The 9,036-nt window shown below is 33.8% G+C and overlaps 1 long non-coding RNA gene across 1 annotated transcript; it reads left to right on the top strand.

Moving 5' to 3' along the window:
• Positions 1–6,443: 6,443 nt before the first annotated feature.
• On the top strand, positions 6,444–8,385 carry LOC148763083 (uncharacterized). The gene is made up of 3 exons (XR_016025680.1): positions 6,444–6,586; positions 7,236–7,319; positions 8,189–8,385. It is a non-coding gene; the product is annotated as an uncharacterized LOC148763083 (long non-coding RNA).
• Positions 8,386–9,036: the final 651 nt, after the last annotated feature.

Genomic DNA, 9,036 nt, shown 5'->3' with positions numbered 1-9,036 from the left:
CTGAAGTCCTTGATGCAATTGACTATCTACCGGCTATCCTAACCCTGAAATGTGGAGAATTGAGGGTGGTGAGATTATAAAATCCCAGTGAGTAAATAGATACCATCTAAACCATCTAAAGTCGAGTAAATGGAGACAAGTAAGATATTCCATTCCAGTATGTTTTTCCTAACATCAATAATCAATTTACTCAAATAATCAACTTGGCTTATGTATTCCACAGAACTTGGTTCCTGCCAAAATCATTTTCATACTCAGTTATCAGGGATACCTTGGCCGCGGGCTATCCCAAACCAAGTCCGCCAAGGCTATTAAAAACTTATGTACTCATAAATCATGTTTTTATTTTGAAAACATAGCTGTTCCTTGACGTTGGCTGAGTCTCACTCTCAAGCGGTGGTCCACGTGAAGTGCACTCAAATTTTTACCTTCAGAGACACACTCCACACGGCTCTCCGATTGAGGCCAGGTATATCTGATTCTATGCCCCCTTTCTTAGGCTGGTCGACAGAACCTCCACTGCAGGAATTATGGATTATTTTATCTACCACCTAATTTATAGAATCTTTATCTGCATGACATGGCAATTTATCGCAACCTAGCCTTTCAAGGCTTAAATATACAGTACCAATAATTCTAACACCAAAAATCAGTTTAGCCATTCATGCTCATATATTGTCATAAGCAATGCAATTTAAAACCATAAATTTACAACACATCAAGTGGTCTCCAATTACTCTATTTTCAAAACCATAATTCAATTTCAAGACAATTTATAAAATCATTTTATTTAAACACATTTTACTTATAAAACATAAGGATTTACCATTTAACTCATTTTCAATAAAATCACAAAATTCGATAAAAATCACTCCAGATAATTAAGATGATAGTAAGGTTACTCACAGTATCAGGAGTAGAAATACTCCTAGTCCCAATCTTTGGTATAATCTCTTTATCCTTATCAAATAGCTCACCACTTATACATCACACATGACACAAAATTCAATATTTTGTGTCAATTTGTCATAAACTATTTCAGGCCCTCTAAATCTAAATGAATGCATGGAATGCTCGATCAACCGCTTAAACTCGATATTGACCTAATTCGGCCTATCACCTGATTAAATTACTAACGCGTCCAATTTAATCCCAAATTACTTCATTTCTGTTCTAATACCTCAATTCACCAAACATTATTCAAATAACACCAATTTCAACATCAAAACCCTCCCATTTCTTCATGGAAAAATTCGGCCATTACAGTGCACTAACACTGTGATTTTTCCTACTTAATTTTCTCACCATTATTCATCATTTTCTAAGCCAGTTTTCTTGAAATAATAACAATTCATCACCCACACACATCAAGGAAGATTCGGCCAATGAAGATTCACGGGGAAAATGGATTATTTTCTTGTTGTTTTGCTTCTAAATATGCTAAACTAACCTTAATCACTAACATAACTTAAAATCAAACAATTCCAACATCATTTCTCTCACCATACCCATTCGGCCTACCACTTATTTACTATGAAATCATGCTTCTCAACCATAGAAATAAGAAAATAAAGCATGGGTATGCTAGATATCAAGCAAAAATTGAAAAATCATACCTTATTTTGCTTGATTCCTTGAAATTTCCATAATTTTTCTTGAAATTCTCTTATCTAGGGTTTGTTCTAGTTTTTCCTTTCTTTCCTTTATCTTGACCGAATATGGAGAAGAAGATTGGGATAAACATGGGCTGATTTTTATAGAAAATAATAAAACATTCTTGCTTGACATGTGTCACATGCTTATTAGTCCATTTTTCTTTTTACACTTTAATAATTATGCTTCCATTCTCCACCACATGATTAGTCAAAGGTCAAAATGAGGATAAGGGAAGACCATGTGCTGGACAAGTGTTCTGGTGGTGGAAAATTACTGTTTTGCCCTTAGGGTGGAAAAATTACCATTTTGCCCCTATGCTCCAAAAATATCAAAGTTACAACTTTTTCACTTATCAACCTCAAATTATATTCCAATGAGTCAAATGTGATCAATCTTGCTCAAAAACTTCTTCCAATATTCGAATTTTATCCTTATGTGGCAAAATTACCATTTTACCCCTAGATAGTGAAAATTTTAATTTGACTCCAAATTAATCCTCGAACTCCGAATCACCATTTTAAGTCATTCCTTGACTGTAAAATTTTGAATTTCACCTTAAAATCCCTATATGACCTAGTTCGAGGCTTATATCAACTTTATTGTACCTCTAGGCACAATACCGACTTTTGTCAATTTTTCGAGGCTCTCATAGTATGTAAACATGCTATCCATTACATGTATTTCATGACAAGTATTTTATAAGGTCGGGCTTTACAGCACTACCCCCCTTAAAATAAAATTTTGTTCTCAAAATTTCTCTTATCAAACTCAAAGAAAAAGTGGGGTATTATCTTTTAATTCGATGCTCAACTTCTCCTTTATAGGGAATCTTGATTTGCTCTTCGTGTTTATTTCTAGCTCAACTTGAATACTTCACTTATATCTATTATCACCCTTTAGAATTTGATCAGCAATAATCCTTTCAATCATGAGTCTTTATGTCATTTAGGATTACACTAGGTGGTTTCCCAAAATAAAGAGTCTACGCAGCCTCCTATCTATAAACGGTGTTGCAATCACTGACTATAAACAAGACTCTATGTCAACTCCATTATTCCGCTATTTACCACAATTAGCAAAGGTAAATTTTCTATCATAGATGCATGATCGGAACATTGATCTCAACATATCTATATTACCTATATGGTATGCCACAATTATCCCTTAGGGCATATTTCACTACCAATATTCACATATCTTTACCATGATAATTTCTCGAATAAATTAAAACTTATGGGGGAAAACATACTTTACAATTTATATCTCCATCTATAAGTATCTCGAAAATTCCTCATGTCTTATGTCCCACCTTAGGACATTCTTTTTATACTACGTCCACCTAAGGTTATAGTATTATAAGCTTCAACAAAACACTAAACATCTTTAGGATCATCATTATCTTGATCCTTTTTCGAGTCCATTTTAAGTTTTCCTTTTTTATTCTTTAGCCATCCCCTTACATTGCTCCCACAGGCTGGGGGAGAATGTCTAATGACCGATGCAGATGGTTTCCCACTATAATACTCTTCTTCTGCTATCCTTATTTTTTTCCTCCCTTTAGCATGTTCCTCAACTCTTTTTAAGATGAAATTTCTCATGCCTTGATTTACGTCATTACTAACAACACTTTCATCAGTCTCACTATTACTAGGACTTTCCCCTATCTTAACCTTCGCTCCCAAATCTGATGGAGCCCAATTAGTAGGAACTCTAAATAGATCTCCTTCTGGATTATTAGGTTCAGGACACCATCGACTTTTAGTAGTGAAATCTGTTGATCCCTCACTAACACCTTGTGAAATATTAGAATCACTGTCCCCCCTAGGCATGATAAGTGTAATCTAGCACACCTCAAAACCTATATGAAATCAAACGGTAATCACTTAATCACTTATACATCCCAAGAACAAATAGGTTTCTATATACAGACTCATGCATTCTATTCGACTTAACTTAACTTAACTTAAGGCCATGCAGTGTCAGTGTGGATTTCTTAAAACAACCTTAAAACCAAAAACTTTAAAATCCAAAGCTTTAAAACCAAAATCTCTGATCTTTAAACCATGCTTGATACCATTTTAATTTTCATGACCCGAAACTCCCATCAGGCCCATGACAATCATCACGACGTCCCGATAGGCACTTATTTTCTGAAATACCGATCGAAACCCTGCAAGGCTTAGTATCAGCTTCCGCATCTCCCCGGTGAGCGACAGTTATTAAATCTCGCATTTCAAGAAATCATAAGTCGTTTCCAAATCAAAACAATATAATATTATATTCTAGCTCACAGGGGCATCTTCGTCATTTTTCTTCCAAAATATTGAAACTTTAAAGCAGACAACTGAAGTATAAAATTACTTTTACAGTGACACGTGGGCCCCTAACTAACCAATAAGGTGCGAGTCTGTGAACCTATAATTTTTTCGATGCAAGGCTAACTCAAGTCCTAGATGTAATCGGCTATCTACCGGTTATCTCAAGCCTGAAATGTGGGGAATTGAGGATGGTGAGATTATAAAATCTCAATGAGTAAACAGATACCATCTAAACCATCTAAAGTCGAGTAAATGGAGAAAAGTAAGATATTCCATTCCAGTATGTTTTCCATAACATCAATAATCAATTTACTCAAATAATCAACTTGGCTTATGTATTTCACAGAACTTGGCTCCTGCCAAAATCATTTTCATACTCAGTTATCAGGGATACCTTGGTCGCGGGCTATCCCAAATCGAGTCCGCCAAGGCTATTAAAAAGTTATGTACTCATAAATCATGTTTTTATTTTGAAAACATAACTGTTCCTTGGCATTGGTTGAGTCTCACTTTCACGCTGTGGTCCATGTGAAGTGCACTCAAATCTTTACCTCCAAAGACACCCTCCACACGACTCTCCAATCAAGGTAAGGTATATCTAATTCTGTGCCCCTTCTCTTAGGCTGGTCCACAAAACCTCCACTGCAGGAATTATGGATTATTTTATCTACCACCTAATTTATAGAATCTTTATCTGCATGACATGGTAATTTTTCGCAACCTAGCCTCTCAAGGCTGAATGCACAGTACAAATAATGCTAACACCAAAAATCAATTTAGCCATTCATGCTCATATATTGTCATAAGCCATTCAATTTAAAACCATAAATTTACATCACATCAAGTGGTCTCCAATTACTCTATTTTCAAAACCATAATTCAATTTCAAGACAATTTATAAAATCATTTTATTTAAACACATTTTACTTATAAAACATAAGGATTTACCATTTAACTCATTTTCCATAAAATCACAAAATCGAATAAAAATCACTCTAGATAATTAAGATGATAGTAAGGTTACTCACAGTATCAGGAGTAGAAATACTCCTAGTCCCGGTCTTTGGTATAATCTCTTTGTCTTTATCAAATAACTCACCACCTATACATTACACATGACACAAAATTCAATAATTTGTGTCAATTTGTCATAAACTATTTCAGGCCCTCTAAATCTAAATGAATGCATGGAATGCTCAGTCAACCGCTTAAACGCGATGTTGACCTAATTCGGCTTATCACCTGATTAAATTACTAACGCGTTCAATTTAATCCCAAATTACTCCATTTCTTTTGTAATACCTCAATTCACCAAACATTATTCAAATAACACCAATTTCAGCATCAAAACTGAAATACCCCATACTTTGATATGGTGATAAATAAAGTTGATCGAATGCAAATTGAGGTCAATTAAAATGTTTAGAAGTGATAAAAGACGAAAGGAGTAGTTTAGGATAAAATGTTTCGCAAGTGAGAAAATAATAATAAAATAATAATAATTTTATCGGAGGAGAATTTGTGAGACAAAAGGCGATTTGGAAGTCAAGTGAGGCATAATAAGGTATTTTTGGTACCAAGGAGACAAGATAAAATTTTTAGAATAAAATAATATTTTATTAATAAAATAATATTAAAATATTAATATTTAGCCGGATGTCGAAGTCAATCAAGAAGGAGGATCATATGGTTGATCCAAGTGGGGGAGAAGATGACAAGCCCGACTCTACAAAAATATTTGTGATGACATACATGTGGTGGATAGCATGTTTACATGCTAAGAGAGTTTTAAAAAATTTACAAAAGTCGGTATTGTACCTAGAGGTACAATAAAGTTTATTTAAGCCTCGAACTAGATCAAATAGAGAATCTACAATGAAATTAAGAATTTTAAAGTCCTAGAATGGGTTAATATGGTGATTCGGAGTTCGAGGATCAATTTGGAGTTAAACTGGAATTTTCGCTATCTAGGGGCAAAATGGTCATTTGCCACCTGGGGACAAAATAGAAATTTTTAGAAAAGATTTTTGGCCCCATTTGACTTATTGGAGTAAGATTTCAGGTTTAGAAGTGAAAAATTTTAATTTCGGTATAATTTGGAGCAAAAGGGTAAAATGGTAATTTTACCATTCGAAATCGAAAATTTAATTTTTTGAAGGGATTTTGATCAAATTTAATTATTTGGAGTGTGAAATGAGTATGAGGAGTGAAAATTATGCATTATGGAAAATTTTCAATTTTTGGGGTAAAAATGTAATTTTTGAAAAGTTCGGGGGCAAAAGTGTAATTTTGAAAAATTTGCTCCACCAAAACTTTGGAAAAATCTGGAAATTTCACTTAAGACTTGGATAAGTCAAAGGGAATGCATGGTGAAAAAAATAGGACAAGTGGATGGCTAGAAAAAAAAATGAATTAATAAAATATTTAAAATATGAATAAAATAATATTATTTCATTAAACAATAAAAAGGCATAAAAAAAAATCAGCCCACCCATTCTTCTTCTTCAACATTCGGCCAAGCAAGAAACAAGAGAGAGAAAGGAGAAAACAAAACCCTAGAGAGAGAAAATCAAAGAAAAAGTGTGAATTTTCAAGGAAATTAAGTGAAAAAGGTGAGATTTTTTCTATTAAGCTTGAGTTTTCTTATTCCCAAGCATTTCTCTTTATTTTCCATGATTAAATTACATGTTTTCATGATGAATTCAATTCTGAAAAAATGGGTTAGGAGAGAGAAAGTTGTTGGATTTATTTGATTTTAATTTATGTTAGTGTTTTTAGTTAGTTTAGCATATTTAGAAACAAAACAACAAGAAAATAATTTATTTTCTCCTCCAACCATTAATGGCTGAATTTACCATGTAGTGAGTGAGGATGAGTTTGATTTTATTCTAGGAGAATTGGTTAAGGAATAATGAATTATGAGCCTAGAAAAATAATGGGAATTTTCGGAGCAAAAATACGAATTTTTACCCACTAGGGGTATTTTTGTAATTTGCTATTGGGACTGATAATTTGCATCACACTGAGGGACATTAAGTTAATTTGGGTGCAATTGAGGTATAGAAACTGAAAAGAATTAAATTGGAGTTTAAACGAACCCGTTAGGAATTTAATCGGGTGATAAGACGAATTAGGCTAATACCGGATTTAGATAGTTACCAGTGCATTTTTGCATTCCATATCATGCATTGGTAGTCCAAATTAGTTTAATTTTGATTTCGTACCAACTTAGTGAAATTCTCGATTTTGTATTGTGTCAAGGTGGTGAGTCCTCCAATAAAGGCAAGGAAATTGCATCCGAGGACCAGTAGACAGAGTGCTTCGAAAGTTTGCATTCTAGACATTGTGAGTAAACTTATTATCGTCTTAATTATCTAGAGTAGTTTTATATAACTATGTGATTTTATGAAAAATGGGTTTAAATGGTAAATTGTTATGTTTTAAGGGAAATTGTGATTTTATAAAATGATTTTATAAATTTTCTGAAAAATCGAATATTGGTTTTGAAAATAGAGTAATTGGAGACTGCTAGTTTGTGTTGCAAATTTATGGTTATGAATTGAATGGCTTATGACAATAAATGAGCATGAATGGCTAAACTGATTTTGGTGTTATAATTATTTATACTGTGTATTCAACCTTGAGAGGCTAGGTTGTGATAAATTGCCATGACATGCTAGAATGAATTTTATTGATTGGTGGATTATATATTAATTATTTACTGCAGAGGGGGTTCCGTGGACCATCCTATTAGAGGGGCACGGTAAACTCCATTATATTATTACCTCGAACGGAGAGGCGCGTAGGGTATCTCCTGGGGTATAGCTTAGGGTTCACTTCACGCCAAACCACCACGTGAAGGGAAACTCAGCCAACGCCAAGGAACGGCTGTATTTTTCTTCAAACAAAAATATATTTTAAGTGTACACAAAATTTTAACAGCCTTGGCGGACTCGGTTAGATGCCCTGCGCAAGGTATCACCGAGTATGAGTTTTGGCATGAGCCAAAGTTTTAAGAAATTCATAAGCCAAGTTGATTACTCGATTTTTATGGATTGATTTTATTTGGTTGAAATGAGTTGAATGGTAATGAAATTACAATATGATGATTTATTTTAATTGTCTCCATTTACTCGACTTTAGATAGTTTAGATGGTATCTGTTTACTCACTAGGATTTTATAATCTCACCACCCTCATTTCCTCACATTTCAGGCTCAGGGAATTCCATAGTTAGCTGACTTGAACACGGACCTTCATTTGGACTCGAATCGGTAAAAGCTGTAGGTTTCCAGCTTCCGATGCATTTTGGATAGATATGGGCCCACGTGTCACTGTAAAAGAAATTTTATGTTTTGGTTATTTGCTTTATAGTATATATGAATATAATTATCTTTTACGCTATAAGAATTATGTACCGATAGTTTTATGAAAATTATTTTACAAGAAAATAGTTTATTTTATTGAATATTTTTATCATATTCAAATGGTCAAATTTTCACTTCAAATGAACGTTTTAGATACTTAATTTTTTTTTCTCATTAAGTATATATTTTCGGCTTACCTACTACATTTTTAGCAAGTTTCGAGGTTTTCGACAGAAATGACGAAAATGCCCCTATGAGCAAAAAAAAAAAATGTTATGTTATGATTTGGAAATGATTTGTAATCCTTCGTATTTTGATTATTTGATAACTATTGCTCACCGGGGAAGTGCGAAAGCTGATACGAAAGCCTTGCGAGGTTTCGATCGACATTCGGGGTGAAGAATGTTTGTCGAGGCTTCGCGGCGGTTGTCACGGGCTCGATGGGGAGTTTCGGGTCGTGACAAAAACCCTCCCATTTCTTCATGGAAAAATTTGACCATTATAGTGCACTAACATCGTGATTTTTCCTACTTAATTTTCTCACCATTATTCATCACTTTCTAAGCAATTTCTCTTGAAATAATAACAATCCATCACCCACACACATCAAGAAAGATTCGGCCAATGAAGATTCATGGGAAAAATGGATTCTTTTCTTGTTGTTTTGCTTCTAAATATGCTAAACTAACCTTAATC

Source organism: Theobroma cacao, chromosome 4 (assembly GCF_053813885.1).
Source record: "Theobroma cacao isolate CCN51 chromosome 4, ASM5381388v1, whole genome shotgun sequence".
NCBI lineage: Eukaryota > Viridiplantae > Streptophyta > Magnoliopsida > Malvales > Malvaceae > Theobroma > Theobroma cacao.
Note: the sequence above shows the minus strand (reverse complement) of the source record. Positions and strands in the feature narration are given on the sequence as shown.